General features: G+C 40.7%; 1 protein-coding gene and 3 non-coding genes across 5 annotated transcripts in view; 3 read left to right on the top strand and 1 right to left on the bottom strand.

Moving 5' to 3' along the window:
- The window catches only part of LOC128605606 (rho guanine nucleotide exchange factor 4-like), a 67826-nt gene that overhangs the window by 28628 nt on the left and 21490 nt on the right, over positions 1 to 17708 (bottom strand). The window lies entirely within an intron of this gene.
- trnar-ccg (transfer RNA arginine (anticodon CCG)) lies at positions 806 to 878 on the top strand. Its single transcript has one exon. It is a non-coding gene; the product is annotated as a tRNA-Arg (tRNA).
- Positions 9337 to 9409, top strand: trnar-ccg (transfer RNA arginine (anticodon CCG)). Its single transcript has one exon. It is a non-coding gene; the product is annotated as a tRNA-Arg (tRNA).
- trnar-ccg (transfer RNA arginine (anticodon CCG)) lies at positions 9781 to 9853 on the top strand. The gene has a single exon. It is a non-coding gene; the product is annotated as a tRNA-Arg (tRNA).

Genomic DNA, 17708 nt, shown 5'->3' with positions numbered 1-17708 from the left:
ACCTTTCCTGCCAGTCAAGAACATGAATCTGAGGCTATGGTGGGCACCGGAAACCAGAGTGATGATTAGAAAAAGGATTAGTGGGTGTGTCTGTCTCCACGATAGCCTGGACCTTAACAAGCAACAAAATGGCTGGTTGAACATGAGCAAGTGAGTGTTGCAGTCTGAGGTAATAATAAAAAAAGTGCAGCAGAAAAACTCAATTCCAAAATATCTGAGCACTGCAAAAATCTCACTCTAATAAAGTATAACCTCTATAAACTATAAGGCATCACCTCATGCTTGAAGGCAAACGCTCTACAGCAGTAGAGCATTAATAATAACATTCTTATTAAAACTGAAGAATGTGATGAAGCAGTGTAGCATTACATGAACTCTCTAAAGTCCCATATACGAGTCAAACTTCCACGTTCAAGCCCTTAGAGAAACATCCCGAACGCCATCAGAAAGAGGCAAGTCTGAGTAGAGCGCGTTATCGGCGTCCGAAGAGATCCAGATTTACATGGTAAGTACTAGGAAAAGTCCAGTGACGCCACAAAACAGCCTAAATAACATTATCTGTTCTGGAGAACAAACCCCTTATAAAGACCAACTAAAGATCAAAATATAGTATAAAAAGAGCCACATGCAAACAAATAACGAAATCCACTGTGTGTTGTGGAGCACAGCGAGGACATCAGCAAACAACACGCAGCAATGAAATAAACTTCAAACCACACCGCAGAACACCAGTGCAGCAATGCAGTGTGATCGAGTTACAGGGACGGAGTAAGAGACGCTAACTGTGGACTGTGTGCATCTTCGTGGCCCAGTGGCCTAATGGATAAGGCATCAGCCTCCGGAGCTGGGGATTGTGGGTTCAAGTCCCACCTGGGTCGGTCAAATATCACACATCTGAGTTGTTTAAGTCTGCAGCTTGAATTACTGTTGAAATCAGATGTACTGAGATGAATGTAACTAACACCTGCACAGCTATTGCAGAGAACCAAGAGCTCTCCATGAGGATTGACTGCAGGCAAATTACTTAGTAATCTTTCTGATCTCACAGTTACTCTGGATGTTCTTTCTGTTTCATCATCTGCAGCAGTTAAAGACCTTGGAGTGATTATTGACTCCAGTCTATCATTTGATGCTCATGTAGATAATATTACTAGGATAGCCTTCTTTCATCTCAGAAATATGTCTAAGATAAGAAATATATTGTCACTACATGATGCAGAAATACTAGTTCATGCTTTCTTCACCTCTAGACTAGATTACTGTAATGCCTTACTGTCTGGATGTTCCAGTAGGAATATAAATAAGCTCCAGTTAGTCCAGAATGCAGCTGCTAGAGTCCTAACTAGAACCAGAAGATACGACCACATCACCCCGATCTTATCCACACTGCACTGTCTCCCAGTGAAATCTCGCATTGATTATAAAATACTATTATTAACCTATAAAGCACTAAACGGTCTCGCGCCACAGTATCTAAGTGACCTTTTGGTTTTCTATGATCCGCCACGCCTACTTAGATCTAAAGATGCAGGCTATCTGACGGTACCTCGAATAGTGAAGGCTACAGCAGGGGGGAGAGCTTTCTCTTATAGAGCCCCACAGTTATGGAACAGTCTTCCTATTAGTGTTCGGGACTCAGACACAGTCTCAGTGTTTAAGTCTAGGCTTAAAACGTATTTGTTTACTCAAGCCTACCCTGACTAGACTTTCTATTACGCTAATTCCCAGTCCTAATAATCTCTTCTCTCCCTCTCTCCTTCTGTCGAGCCACACACGATTTTATGGAGATACTAGAGATCCTGATCCTCTCTGCTCTCCGGACCTGCCTGATCCGTTTCGGATGTCCTGCCTCTGGATGGAGCTCTCATCTACTCCAATTCCAGATTGCTGGGACTACGGCTGCTTCTAAGGCCATACAGACTTCATATAAATCCGTAATGAACTTTTTCACACTATCTGTTGTTCCCCAGATGAGGACGGGTTCCCTTCTGAGTCGGGTTCCTCTCAAGGTTTCTTCCTCTTAACATCTTAGGGAGTTTTTCCTCACCACCGTCACCATCGGCTTGCTCAATTGGGATAAATTCACACCTTTAATATCTGTATACCGTGTTTATATATTTCTGTAAAGCTGCTTTGAGACAATGTCTATTGTAAAAAGCGTTATACAAATAAAATAGAATTGAATTAATCTTGTCAAATGCAAAGCAAGTAAACTGAGCTTTGCTTGGACTGCTGAAGCTTGCTTATCGCACCTATTCTCATCACAACTAGCTGAGGAAATTCAATCCAGCTATTCTAATCACATGTGTGGTCAAAATAGGCTAATGGGCCAATTCTGAATTATCCGGCACACATCATCTTACCTTATAAAACATATTTGATGGGCCGTAATGAGCCAAAGAGCTACACAATCACAATCCAAGCAGGTGATATGTAGCATTGCAAGAGTTCTGCATCTTCATACCCTTGAGCTCAACATCAGGTTTAAATGATGAGTGTTGTTTATTACATCCATCTGCATACACACACACACACACACACACACACACACACACACACACACACACACAGTCTTGTATAAAGCTCACACATACAGTATTGTGCGTCCACTTTTCCCATGTCTGCAGTGGCAGACCTTTTCTGTGTCCTTGTGTTTATCTACTGCAGGAACTGGAATCTAATTAGTGCCAGTGACGGAGTGTCATCACCGTGATCTGTCTCTGGAGGCCCTTTTAATGGAACCCGTGTTCTTCTGACCGGCAGAAGAGCAGATAAAGCTCCAGACCTGCCAGAACCCTCATACAAATGAAATACTTCACCTAGTGACACTAGAGGAGTGGTCACCAACCTTGTTCCTGGAGATCTAGCTTCCTGAAGACTTTAGCTCCAACCATAATCGCGCCCACCTGACCATCTAATCACTGCCTTAAGAAGTTCTTGATCAACTAAAACAGGTGTGAGATTTTGGTTAGAGATGAAGCCTGAGGGAAGGTAGATCTCCAGGAACAGGGTCGGTGACCACTGTACTCCCTCTATTGAGTGGTCGGAACCTTCTGGAGGTCGATTCGGTGTAACTCAGGTCAATTATTTGCAAGAATATAAACATGAGAAGAACATAATTCAATTCCAGAAGTTCAACGCAGAATTGTCCACATGTGGCCCAGTGACCTAACGGACGAGGTGTTAGTTTCCAGAACTGGGAGCATGGGGTTCAAGTCTCACCTGGGAGACTTTGGATTTGGATGACAAAGACATTATTATAGACCAACCAAAGAATACGAGGCTCCAGTACATTACTGAAGCGAGTACACTCCTTCTATTACCAGTACAGTAAAACGGGCCACATAGAATTTGGTATGTGTGTTGGACCAGGTTGAGGACAGCAGCAAACAACATGCAGCAATAAAATAAACATCACATAACACATCAGTGCAGCAATGCAGTGGGGTCAAGTTACAAAGAAGTCCTAATAGACACTAACTGTGAACCGTGCTGAAAAAAAGATTGCATGTGGCCTACTGGCCTAATGGATGAGATGTTTGGAGCTGGGGATTGAATCCCTCCTGTGGTGCTGGTTTTCACAGAGCTATTCCAGCTGAAAGCAAAACCAGATGGTGTTTTTGGGACAAACAATACAAAAGCAGCTAGCCGTCCTTTAGATAAATTGGCTCAGAGAATATGTATTGTTAATCCATTAATCCTACTCTGAAACAGTCACATTAGAGCAGAAAACAAACAAATCCTTATTCGAAAATATTGGAACACTTCACAGCATGCCCTCTATACATTACTAATCCAGTAACTATGTTCAAGTCCCACTGGTGTCTTGTCTGTCCTATAATCATAGACCTATAACTTCCATTACAGACATAATTGTTTTGTTATACCGCGTGTAACTGAAGTATTCGGGTCAGAGAATGGAAAAACAGGAGAAAAAGCAGAAAACTAACCTGAAAACTAAAATTAAAACTAAAAACGCTCTATTCAAGCACAACAAAATGTTCTAAACAGATTCCAGGTCATAACTTAAATCCAGTAAAAGTTCTATACAGTAAACAAAGTAATAAGACGGGTAAGATAACATGCTGATCTGTACTGTGATTTGATTTGGTACATGTTTTTATTGAGTGTTTCAGGGCTGTGATAGTATTTTAGATAGTATAATAGATAGCTCTATTTTCAGCTCTAGTTCTGAACATGAACATGACCCAGTTAAAAACTAACTGAGGCATTCAATATCAAGTCTAATGAGCTTGAAACTGTGCAACAATGAACAACATGGCAGAGTTATTTCTCCCATGACGGGCCAAATACTGTCCACTGCAACCATAGACATTCAGAAGGCAGAAGACTCTTCAGTGAGTGATATAGAAACACATGGTATATTAGAAGATGGCATCCAAGAGGTCTCTCTTGTGTCCCACTGACCTAATGGATAAGGCATCAGCGTCCAGAGCTGGGGTTTGTGGGTTCAAGTCCCTCCTGGTTCGCTCCTTTGTTCTACCATTATTACACTCACTCTATGCACTTGATGAGCTTTTTTTGACACACATCAAACTCAGCGGTGTTTTGGCTTGAAAGGCATCTGACCCTGCTTTCCTGACTTATAAGAAGTAGAATAAACTTACAACATGCACAGTGGTTATTCCTGTTTCAGACAGCTTCCTCTGACTTAGAGGATGCTATGAAAGCCAACCATAAAATGTTATGAAGGTGTGGAACATCAAGGTCACTGCTGCATACAGCTCATATGACTTTGTGTTCAGCTACCACAGGAACTAGGATCTAATTAGTGCCAGTGTCTGAGAGAGAACGAAGCCAGGCTTTACCACCAACATCACTGTGATCTGTCTCTGGAGACCCAATCAAGAGAACCCATGTTCTCCTGACCTGCAGAGCAGCAGATAAAGCTCCAGATCTGCCAGAACCCTCGTACTAATGAGATCCTTCTCCTAGAATTCTGTTACTGGATTATTCTTGTACTGTATAACAAGAATACAAGAAGATGGAGCATAAATGTAATGTAGATGAATTTCAGAAGAAATTCCAGCACACGCGTGGCCCAGTGGCCTAATGGATAAGGCATCCGCCTCCAGAGCTGAGGATTGTGGATTTGAGTCCCACCTGGGTTGCCATGTTGATACTCACTAATACTACATTATGAAGATGAACTATCGAAGCACTGTGACATATAAGACCTCTCATTAAATGTGGATACAGACATTACAAAGAACAATAAAGCTTGAAAGGATGTTGCAGAGGCTGTAAGTGCATATGTGAAGAACATTATGAGAAGGTGTAATGTAATGTCTTTTTACATCATTGAAACAATGCAGAAATATGGTGGAGAACCTACAAAAGAACTCTCATGACAAGCCATATGCAGTCCACAGAACCTTAAATCCCAAATATCTTACTCAGATCATATGAAACACTTTATGAAACAGATGAACCTCAAGTCTAATGACATCTGATCATCATGGAACGATATATATTCTTTATAATTAAAGTTTATGTCTGAATGAGAATGTCCATTGTGATGTCCCAGAGTTTGTTTTCAATCCATTTCTGTTTATTGTCATTATTCATGTACTGTAAATGTGGGTAAATATATACAATATAATAATCCCAAGACACGAGCATACTCTCTAAAGCGTACCAATTTAACTAGTGTTAAAATCCCATTATGCGACAGTACACATCATTTCTGCAATTCAGCACTGAAACAGCAGAAACAGTGAAACATAAAGAATTGTCTGAGAAAGCTGCTCTATGCACCAATAAATAAACACCATCAGCATAGAGGCAGCCCCGGCCAACATCTGGATAGTCCACGTTATCTGAATGCGCAGAGATCCAAAGTTCCTTCAAAAGTCCAACAAAACATTTAACGTTGAAGAACATCCGCAAGTTATATTTGCTACAGCAGCTCTAAACAGTCGTTCCCTCACCAGCCTCTCTTTCTTCTCTCTCTTGAAGTTAATAAGACCAAAATAATCGCAGCTGGTCGTGTTACAGAGAAACCGTCAGGCGTAAACCCCCCTGTCCTGAAGATGTCGGAAACCTTAAAGTTACCGCTTTACTTCTGAACGTTACAAAGTGCCGACACTGGAGACTCCTTTCACGTGAAAATTGTTAAATAAACATCTCCTTACAGATATCAACGATTATACTGGATCATTTTCCTCAATAAATAAACGACCAAGTATAATATGTTTGTCTCATTTGTTTAATTGAGTTCTCTTTATCTACTTTTAGGACTTGTGTGAAAATCTAATGATGTTTTAGGTCATATTTATGATAATGATAATGAGTCTTTATTAGTCACGTATACATTAGAGCACGGTGAAATTCTTTTCTTCACATACCCCAGCATGTTAGGAGGTTGGGGTCAGAGTGCAGGGTCAGCCATGATACAGCGCCCCCTGGAGCAGAGAGGGTTAAGGGCCTTGCTCAAGGGCCCAACAGTGGCAGCTTGGCAGTGCTGGGGCCCGAACCCCCGACCTTCCGATCAGTAACCCAGAGGCTGACAGTGTTGCGGGTTCACAAACTTTCAAGCACTGTATACGTCTTATACGGAGCTTTTACTATAGACATGATAATGTATTTGAAAATGAATCTTCTGAGCGATCCGAATCCAGAATTCAGCAGCGCTCGGGGATAAAAGCGGCTCACGATCAAACTCTGTTAGAAGTGAGATGATGACGACGATGATGGAGTAGAACGTTTAAACAGATCATTTTCTCGCTGATTGTTTCAGTGCGATGTTGCTTTCATGCGATGCGTCAGTCACTGAGAACGCCTCGTGTACACTTGATTTCTCTGTCGTTGTTTCCTTCCCATGCATTCTCTTCTCCTGTCCTCGAGACACAAAGAGGCACAGCCAGGAAAGTAAAAGAGGCAGAGCAATGAACGGAATGAGAAGAGTGACAGATCAGATCTGCTTTATTGACACTACTGAGTAAAGTCTACAGACTAGACCTCTGATCCTATCTAGATTTTTTAAATGTATTTATTTATATCAGGCATCTCTGTGGAGCCATACATCAGTAATGTTTTAAGCTTCGGGTCTTCGGTATCCCAGTGGCCCAGGATGCATCAGAGAGATGAGAACATCTGCTGGAACAGTTTGAAATATAACCACGAGGGAAAAATTAATCCAGCAATACCTCCAGGGAGAGAAGAAATAGGCAGGACGGTAATTTGTTCACACACACACACACACACCTATTTTGCACTGTTATGTATGACTGATTGTGTAGGTTGGCATTTTGAAGCTTTTCTAGATTTTTCTGTTGGCTTCTTTGTGACAACTGAAGGAAGTCTCTTATACTGAGGCAAGTGTTACACACTGTTATACACACCTACTCTCCTGCATACCTTTTGGTACTTCTGTGTAATTAAAAGTGATGTGCACTAGATGGCATGTCGGAGCTGAAATCCCTGATCCCTGTCCGACTGGTTTCCATGGTGACGGGAATAACGTTTATTCATTTCATGCCAACTGTTCTGAGACACGTATTTGTCTCCGTATAGTACAGCAGAATGGAAATGTTACACACACAGACCAGCTGGTTTCTCTTTAAATCACTGCGGCGATTGACGTCAGGAGCTGCGTCTCAAATCGAGAAAGCGTTTGCTAATAATGATAGTGAGTCTTTATTTATCACATATACATATGTACAGTGAAATTCTTTTCTTCGCATATCCCAGCATGTCAGGAAGTTGGGGTCAGAGTGCAGCTTCAGCCATGATACAGCGCCCCCTAGAGCAGAGAGAGTTAAGGGCCTTGATCAAGGGCCCAACAGTGGCAGCTTGGCAGTGCTGGGGCTCAAACCCCTGATCTTCTGATCAGTAACCCAGAGCCTGGCAGTGCTGGGGCTTGAACCCCCGATCTGACGCTCTCTTTCTCACACACATACACACACATTATGCTTCCACTTTTCCTACTCCTGCAGTAGCAGTCATCTCCTGTGTCTTTGTGTTCAGCCACTGTAGGAACTGGAATCTAATTGGTGCCACTGTCTCGGTGTGACAGAGAAAGAAGCCAGGCTTTACCACCGTCATCGCATCAAGGGAACCCGTGTTCTCCTGACCTGCCGAGCAGCAGAAAACCTCCAGACCTGCCAGAACTAATGAGATCCTTCACCTAGTGACACTAGCGGAAACACACAACAGCTCCACAGTCTCGAAGGTAATGTTTAACGTGTTAGACATGTCATGGTGACTTTCTACTCTGTCTAAAGATGTTTGGTCCATCTGTGATGCTGAATGCAGCTCTGATCCGATCTGTTGTTTGTTTTTACCGGGTGTCTCGGGAGAATTATGAGATGAATGTTATTTTCAGCTCTTCTTCCCAGTGGCCCAGAACGCACAAAGGAGACGGGAAGAGCGTCAGGAAAAGTTTCAAAAATGATGGAGAGAGAAACGTTCATCTCTCGAAACCTTCATGAGGAGAGAGGTGTGAACAGGTCGTAAGCACACACTCAGACAATCTCGTTCTCCGCTGACAGACTGATTGTGGTGGTATTTTCTTGTCCGACACGCCTGGCTTCTCATAGAGTAGCTTTAAGCTAGGACAGTGAATTGGGAGCATCTGTTGTGGTGTTTTGCTTTTAATAAAGCATCACTTACTCTGGGGACTTTACAGTAACCAGATAACTGAAGGATTCTCCCATACGAAGTCCTGACTTCATAAGTGTTAGAGATGATGTAGGACAGTACGCCAAGGCCATTGATCACTTACACGTAAAATGACCTGTAAACTGTTGATCAGTTTCCTGATATTAACTATTCTGGGTTACATTTTTGTCTATTAGTGTTGGTTGAGAGGAAAGCGCACTGAAAGATTGTAGAAGGAGATAACAGGACCACAATGTGTTTACTGAAGACCAAACTTCTGTGGCCTAGTGGCTTAACTGATAACCCATCTCAGGAGCTGGGGGTTGACAGGTTGCTGGAGTTTTATAGTCAGGCTCTATCTGCTTCTGTGAACAAAGCTCTATCCTCCAACACACAGTACAAACACCAGCAACATGGCGGAAACTCTTGCCAAGCAGCATTTGGTTGGTGGAATCCACAGGAAGCCAATTTGTACAAATGTTGGAAGAAGTTAATGTCTGGAACAAAGAGAGAAAACAAATCACCTCCACAAGTGTAAAATTCCTTCAAGTCTTCTAGTAGAAAAAAGAAAAAAAAAACCCATTGAGACGATATTACCCTTGTAAAATTCATACACTAGATAGTAGAGTACATAGTGCATAGTGTGTAGTTCATCATTTGGGACATCTTATAAGGAGAGAGATGTGGACAGGGGATCTGTGCAAAGGTACAACAGGCTCAGTGGCCTAATGGATAAGGCATCAGCCTCCGGAGCTGGGGATTGTGGGTTCAAGTCCCACCTGGGTCGTTCCTTTGTTGTAACACAACAAAACCTACTGTTGGTCATTATACAATTGAATGAAGTCTCCCTACAAACTAAAAGAAAAAAATGCACCAGTACACCAGTAAAGGTGTATCCCATAAATACACATTATTCTGCACCATTTTGTTGTGAGTGTAGTGCGTTCGCACTGAAAATTCCAACAAGAAGACCGTGTGGAATGCTGGACCCTTCATACTCTCAACGGTCGCGGCTTTGCTTACATAGCAGAAGAGGGGCGGAGCTACCAGGTGCTGATTTTGGAACAAAATTCACCTGCGCCTCCTGATGGTCTGATGGTGAGGTGGACAGGGAATCTGTTTCCGCTTACAGACTGATTGTGTAGCAGAACACTAACAGGCCCAGTGGCCTAATGGATAAGGCATCAGCCTCCGGAGCTGGGGATTGTGGGTTCGAGTCCCACCTGGGTTGCTCCGTTGTTATACCATGATAACACTCTGCACAGTTGAAGAACCTTTCTTGACACACTTATAGTGGCTTGCCAAGAGAGGGGCATCTGACCCTGCTTTCCTGACTTATAAGAAGTAGAATAAACTTAAAACATGCACAGTGGTTATTCCTGCTGTCTTTGTTGTAGTAGATGTCTCCAAATGATACCTTTAAGCAAGGTCAAAAATACTACTCCAAAGACTAATTTGTATTAAATGAGGAGTGTGTGTGTGTGTGATCTCCCTATACATCACTTATCAGCTACCTCCAATGCAGTCCACCTTGAACAATCAGGCTTTCATTCCTAATTCACATCACCTGTGTGTGGTGGCCAGTTGGATAATGCATCATCCTGTCAGACGCCTGCTGCACCTTAACCAAATGATACACCGGTTGAAAATAAGACCTTCCACATACTCTCTCTCTCTCTCTTTTATCCTCCCCCTCTCCGTGACCTTCTCCTCCAGTTTAATAGCTAATCTGATTCAAAGTGAAGATGACTGAATGTCCATACAAGGTCTCGTTTCGAGAAAAGAATAAAGCATTCATCCGCATTCAGATGGAAAGTCAACAGTTTCTCTCTGAAGACCTGCTTCCTCGACTCCTCGTCGTCGTTTACACTTCATCACGTTTCTGACAGTTGACTTGATACGCGAGTGTCACGTTCCATTCAGTTCAGTTCCATACAAAGTCTCGCTTCGTTGGCATGACGACTGTATATTCTGCATTTTAGGACGTCATGCGTATCTTTAGTATGCGTCTTTCACCGGGGAAACGGAATCTTCTGCACATTTACATCTCCTTTATACGATACACGTTTCTGTATCTAAGGTAAAAGACACACACTAAAGCGGCAGTCCTTATATGAAATTGTGTTATTGCAGATCATTTGACTCTTTTTTTTTTTTTAGAAAAAAAATATGATTTAAACACGTGCAGCAGTTAATTGACACAAGAGATTATTAAATATACAGAAATAGTAGACACGATGCCAAGGTTTTAGTTATTAACACTGAAAAATACCTTAGCGAGTGAAGACATCTTGGATATAAGAAAGGTCATTAAATAGTTAATATTGAATAAAGCAAGGATAAAACATTTCAGCCTGTTTCGACACATATTAACTCATTTCAAGCTGATTATTGCGCTTCCTTCTAGAAATAAATGCTTGAAATACGCAAAATGATCTGCCAGTAGAATAAAACGGATTTTATGCTTGAAATTTGTCAAATAATATAGTAATAATGTAGAAACTGGCTCAATAGGCTTTTATTTGTTTCAAATTTTTGCCTATAGTTTGCTAAGATATAATTCTTTTGCAGTGAATATATATATATATATATATATATATATATATATATATATATATATATATATATATATATATAGTGGTAAAAGTATAATTTTTAATAATTTTAACTGTCTAAAGCAGAAACCCAGGCATGTGAGAGGGAAAAAAAGTTGCCACTCATCTGTTCAAATGTATACATCTGAAAAATAACCAATAGGAAATGGAAGGAGGCGGGGCTTCCACAGGGTCATGTACAGTCAGTTAGGGAATATATGCGAAGGTTGTTAGGTCTGTAGGTCCATGTGACATCTCTCTACTGTACAATAGATCTCACAATAAACATTCAAGATTTAACAAAGAATCAGCATGTTATTATTATTATTATTATTATTATTATTATTATTATTATTATTATTATTTCAGAGCAGTTCTATCTGCAGCGTCTCAGTTCAGTGTTTCAGCTGAGCTGAGGGGTTTAAACCGAGCCGAACCCCAGCTTCCTCCTCCGTAGAATGCCAAAGAGAGTTGTGCGCAGCTGGCCGCTCTCCCACGCACCGCTGGAGCAAATGTTTTTCCATTAAGAGTTCAATCAGTCAGCTAGATGAGTTTATAATTAGAGAGGAACATGACTCTTCTCCCGGTCCACTGACCTCCCGAGTGTGTGTGTGTGTGTGTGTGTTGTGGCTTTACATTATATCACCAACAATTATGGTAATACATTTACCTGAAATATTCATACAGGCTCTTGGTAGAATCATTAAATTTTCATTATGTACTGTATGTAAGTGCTAATAGAATGTAACAATACGTAATTGATCTATATTAAATATACATGAATTAATAACCATTATGATAGCACTTTATATGAAGGTTCTGGCATGTTTCTAAAGCATTGCTTAGCATGTAAGTGAGGAATACATCGGTGTGTGTTGTGCTGTTCTAATTAAATAATCAACAGCGTGGTGGTGTGATGAAGCGGAATCACTGTTTCCACACCCAAGTTGATTATTTTCCTGTAAGTGTACACCCTGAAGTGTTTTATTCCTCTTACACCGCAACAGCCTGTCAAGAATGTCAAGAATATTTAAGTATTTCAGTCTTTTTTATCCACTTATAGTTACATTTAACAAGTTCGTTCTTGGTTTCACTTCCGTTATAGCAGCTATAAACGGTCGTTCTCTCATCAGCCCTGTCTTTATTCTCTATTCAAAGCACTGACACTGGAGACTCCTTCCATACACGTTACAGTACATAAACATATTTCTCCTTACAGAAAATGATTACGCATTGTTTTTAATCCGTTTCGCTGTACGTGTCCCCGTGAATGAGCTGTTACTATAGAAACGATAACGTATTAGAGCGAGTGCATGGATATAAACATGCGCTACTGTCAGAGCCGCTGTTCCGGGAAACTAATGGACACCTTTCGACCAATCAGAATTCAGAATTCAACAGCGGCGTGGGATAAAAGACGCGCTGTTATTAACGCTGCGTTTGACAACAAAGCAGCGTTCCCAACTGTAAAATGAAGCAAATGAAAACGACTTCATTATAAATAATAGGTTCCTGAATAATAAGGATGAATTGTGTTAAGATTTTGGAGCATAGCATAACGTGTGTCCCATTTGATCTGAAATCCTGCTTTAGAGAGATGAGATTAAAGCATGCTATTGTTCAGAGGCTTATGGGGAAATGGGGTTAGTTCTGACTGCCAGAGAGGACAAAACAAAACAAAAGGAAAAAAAGCCAGCCGTGGTTTATTGGCCCTGCAGTCGACCGTGCAACACCACCTCACATCTCACATCCTGAAGTCTAACTCGCTCAGACTCAGTGTGGCCTTTATCATCAGCGCTCCACTGCACCACATAACATCCAGGAGTGAAGAACACTGAGAGACGGAGCGAGAGTCAGAGACGTGGCGGCGATATGAGCGAGAACACAGAGAGGCAGAGAGAGGGATTAGCTGTGACAAGTACGAAGGAGTACAGTATAAGAAGAAGTGAGTGGCGTACACTGCATTAAGCTCCATGCACGATTTCACACAAGCACGTGTGCTCACGTTTCACCTTTTCATTCCAAGTGCGTGAACGTTAAAATGCCATTTAATGTTTCTTTTATTATTTCGCTTCAGTTCATTTGATTCAGTGTCACAATTCATTTGATTCAGTGTCACAATTCATTTGATTCAGTGTCACAATTCATTTGATTCAGCGTCAACCTATAATTCACCAATCTGATATTTCAACGTTCAATTTTCCTGTATTTCTACTGTACTTAGCATTACAGTCCGTAATATAACTCTCAGACAGACAGACAGATAGATAGATAGATAGATAGATAGATAGATAGATAGATAGATAGATAGATAGATAGATGGATGAAGTTCATCTGATTCATTTGGATGCATTTCTCTCTACATTGAAAGTCAGATTGTTTCTGAATTCATTCTGCTGCTCCCATCATGAGTCCATCATCAATAAAGATTAGTGAGAATGTTCCAGAAGCAGCCATGCAAGCCCAAGCCATGACACTACCTCCACCATGTCTCACAGATGAGCTTGTATGTTCTGGATCATGAGCAGATCCTTTCTTTCTCCACACTTTGGTCTTTCCATCACTTTGGTAGAGGTTCATCTTGGTTCCTGAACTTTTGTGGATCATCTCTGTATTTCTTTGTGAATTCCAGTGGATTGTGATACCTTCACGCCTGCCCTGTGGAGGTTGTTGGTGATGTCACTGACTGACTGTTTTTGGGTTTTTCTTCACAGTTCTCACAATGTGTCCGTCATCAGCTGTTGTTGTTTTCCTTGGCCGACCAGTTCGGTGTCTGTTGCTCGGTACACCAGCGGTGTCTTTCTTTTTCAGGACACTACAGATTGTTGTATTGATAGATTTCCCCTCTTTTCTCAGCTTAAAAATGGCTTGCTTTTCTCCCATAGACAGCTCTCTGATCTTCATGTTGGTTTATCCTTTTTAACAACAAATGTAGTCTTCACAGGTGAAACTGAAGACTAAAACCAAGAGTGGATATTCAGAGCTATTTATTGTTTAAATAATCACTCTAACAGGACACTCCTGGGTAACAAGAAACACCTGTCAGTCACATGTTCCAATATTTTTTGCTCGCCTACAAACCGGGTGGTCTGATACAAAACGTGCTATGTTCTGTCATATAACACGTCTACATATAAATACCAGGAAATAAAAACTGAAATTCGAAACATCTCAAACACAAATATCTTCAGTCTACAACAAAAACAAATGAACTGGCCTCGCCGTTCCTCGAGACATTTGATGGTAGACGTTCAGATGTTTATCTCTCTTTCACTCTCTTCTCTCTCACTTTCATTATCTCTCCTTTCTCACATGAGTCTCCCAGGTGTACATCATGTGGCGACTGTTTTCTTTTTCCACTGTTTGTCCTCGTAGCCTCTTTTGTTTCTTCCTCTCACACTGTGCTGTGTCTTTATGTGTGTGTGTTTGTGTGTGTGTGTGTGTGTGTGTTGTGTGTTGTGTAGTGGGCAGGAAAATCCGCCGCTCTCTCGGCGGCGCCCGCAGAGGGCAAGACTCTAAATGTCAGCTGCACTTCATCAGTTTATCAGTCTGTGCTTTACTGATAATCCACTGCCTTGACAAAACACACACACACACACACACACACACACACACACACACACTAAAATAGGCGATCAGGGCACACTTACATATAAAGGCAAAATCACACACATTTTCTCCATTTCTTCTCTCGGAGTCTCACACACATTTTTCTTTTATGGGGACCAAACAAAGGTCCTCACAAGGCCATAATTCTTATGCTTGTCCTCACAAAGGAATAAAAACACTTGCATTCAATATTTCAATAATCAGTTTTCCAAAAAATAGATATTTTCCCTTTTTCATATTTTCTTTATTACACACACACACACACACACACACACACACACGCACACACACTCATACTTCCTGTATTTGAACCAATTAAAGTTCCCCACAAGGTCAAAAACACTTCTCTCTCTCTCTCTCCCTCTCTCCCTCTCTCTGTCTCTCTCTCTCTCTCTCTCTCTCGCTCTCTCTCTCTCGCTCTCTCTCTTCCTTACACACACACACAAACTCCCTGACAGTCCTGCATATCCTCAGGTCTGGAGATTAACACTACCGCTTATCTCTCCCATACCACACTGAGAACCTTCCAACCTTCTAAATTCTTCAGTCAGTGCCAAGCAGCCATGAAGACCCACGCCCATCTCCACAGGTCTGAGAGTACTACTGAGAGCTTTACAGGAAAAAAACAAAAACTGGTTTGTTTATATCCAGCACAGATTTATACAGCGAGGTTATACATACGTAGCCAAGGCGTGACATGAGGAGGCTGTAAATCAGAGCCAACACAACTGATCAGATGTTTTTCTCACTTCAAATGTAATTTAATGCCAAGTTTTATATGAATGTGTTGACAGGCATGCGTACATGTACATAATATTTTCTTTACTATAAAAGCATCTATAATTTCTTCTCTCGCCTTGCTTAGTTTTTATTTTTATTTTTTATTTTAATTTGCACAAAGAACCTTTTACTCTCAAGTTCTTTAGAGAACCATCTATTTGCTGGTGCTTTAAAGAACCCAGAAATGGTTCTTCACAGCAGTGCCACAAGGAACCATGTTATCATAGGTTCTCTGAAAAACCCTTAGTTAGTGCTTTAAGGAACCAAAGTAAGGTCTTTAAGAGTGATGCTTGGAGAACCTTTTCTAGTCCCAAAAGACCCTTATATGGTTCACGTTAAGGGATGAAACCTTGAAGAACCCATTCACAGCTGTGAAGAATCTATAAAGAACTTCTTTAATCTCTAAAGAACCATACAGCTCAACAATGAAAAATAGTTCTTGACAAGAAGAAGTTATTATTATTATTATTATTATTATTATTATTATTATTATTATTTACAGAACATATGGTGATGTAAAGAACTATTAAAGAACTTATATTTTTAAAAGTGATGGATCCTTGGAAGTGGATCTTCATTCTTAGAAAAAACGGGTACTAAACTGTAACTGTTCTTGTCACAGGGGTGGAATCCTTATCTTTAGTACATTTAACATGTATTTCTCCCATGGAAATGTGGATATAGTGTACATTTCTATATGCACTATACTACTCTAGGTAAGTGAAAGTACTACAGGTAAAAAAAAAGATGTACAAAAAGGACTGGTACAGTTTAGTACCCTTTATTTTCTCTATATAACCACAGCCTGCACTAGCTTGCATCTTCCTCTGTAATCCTATACAGTTGATCTGTGTCTTGTATTTTTCTACTCCTGGCTGGCTCGCCAACTGTTAGACGCAAATAAAATAAAATGAAATATAAAAAAGCTTATTTAAATAAACAGTGAAGCATTGTTCAGGGTTGGGGGTGGTTTCTGTATTCACAGAGACGCTCACACAAAGCATGTGAACTGTGTATTTATTCACACCTGACCTTGACTTTATCTGTGCATGCGCACAGAGTGAGACAGATGGGCACCAAAGTCAAAGCAATGAGCAAGAAAAGCAATGTCTCAGGCAGATATTCCCACACAGGAAGGATCTAGATTTAATACATTTCAACAGCAATAAAACCTCTTCACATTTTTACGCCGAGAACCAGGTTGCTGGGAACCGACATTATGTACAAAACGGTTCGCAAATCATCTGTTCATTTAAAAGATATAGAGTATTTATACGACCAGATGTCATAATTTTTCACTAACAAGACACAGACTGAAAACATGCAGATTTCAGTTTCATCTCGAAACGGACATGTTTCAGATGTAGGTATTGTATTCAGTGACACGTTCTATGCAGCCCGCATTTATAATTGTGCTTATAATTCTTTTTAATTTGATAATGATAACTTGTCACCATTTTTATAAACTCTAATAAGTAAAGAATAAAACATGACGCGCCATGCTGTAACCCACGATGGTTAGGTGTGATGCAGTGACGGTGTGAAGCGGAGTTACTGTTACCACCCTGAACTTGATTATTTTCCTATAACAGCACATCCCCAAGTGTTTTATTCCTCTTACACCACCGCAATTTGCCGACAAAGTTACGTCCTGTTCTCACTTATGTTAAACATTCGTTCCCTCACCACAAGCCTCTCTGTTTTCTTTCTCTTGAACTTAATAAGACAAAAAAAAAACAACAACAAAAAAAAACAGCAGCTTGTCATGTTACCGAGAAACCGCAAAGGACAAAGTCCGCTGTCTTTAAGATTATTCCCGGGGTGGAAAACTTACTGAATGTTATTATAAGCCTTCAATAATGTGGAGTGTTGGCCATGCAAGTCCCTGAGAATGAGCTGTTACTATAAAAACAATAACATGCACATTAACACAAACCTATCATCAGCCAGAGCTGCTGTTAACGAACATTAATCAACACTTTCAAATTTGGGAGTTTGACAGTGCTGTAGTGTAAAAACAGGATTATCGTGATAATAAATTATCGTTATTTACAGCCTATTATAAGAACTTTCTCAGACATTATTAGAGTTTTATAAAATGTC

The sequence above is a fragment of the Ictalurus furcatus genome, chromosome 1, assembly GCF_023375685.1.
Source record: "Ictalurus furcatus strain D&B chromosome 1, Billie_1.0, whole genome shotgun sequence".
Classification (NCBI taxonomy): domain Eukaryota; kingdom Metazoa; phylum Chordata; class Actinopteri; order Siluriformes; family Ictaluridae; genus Ictalurus; species Ictalurus furcatus.
This window is presented reverse-complemented; position numbering and strand designations above follow the sequence as displayed.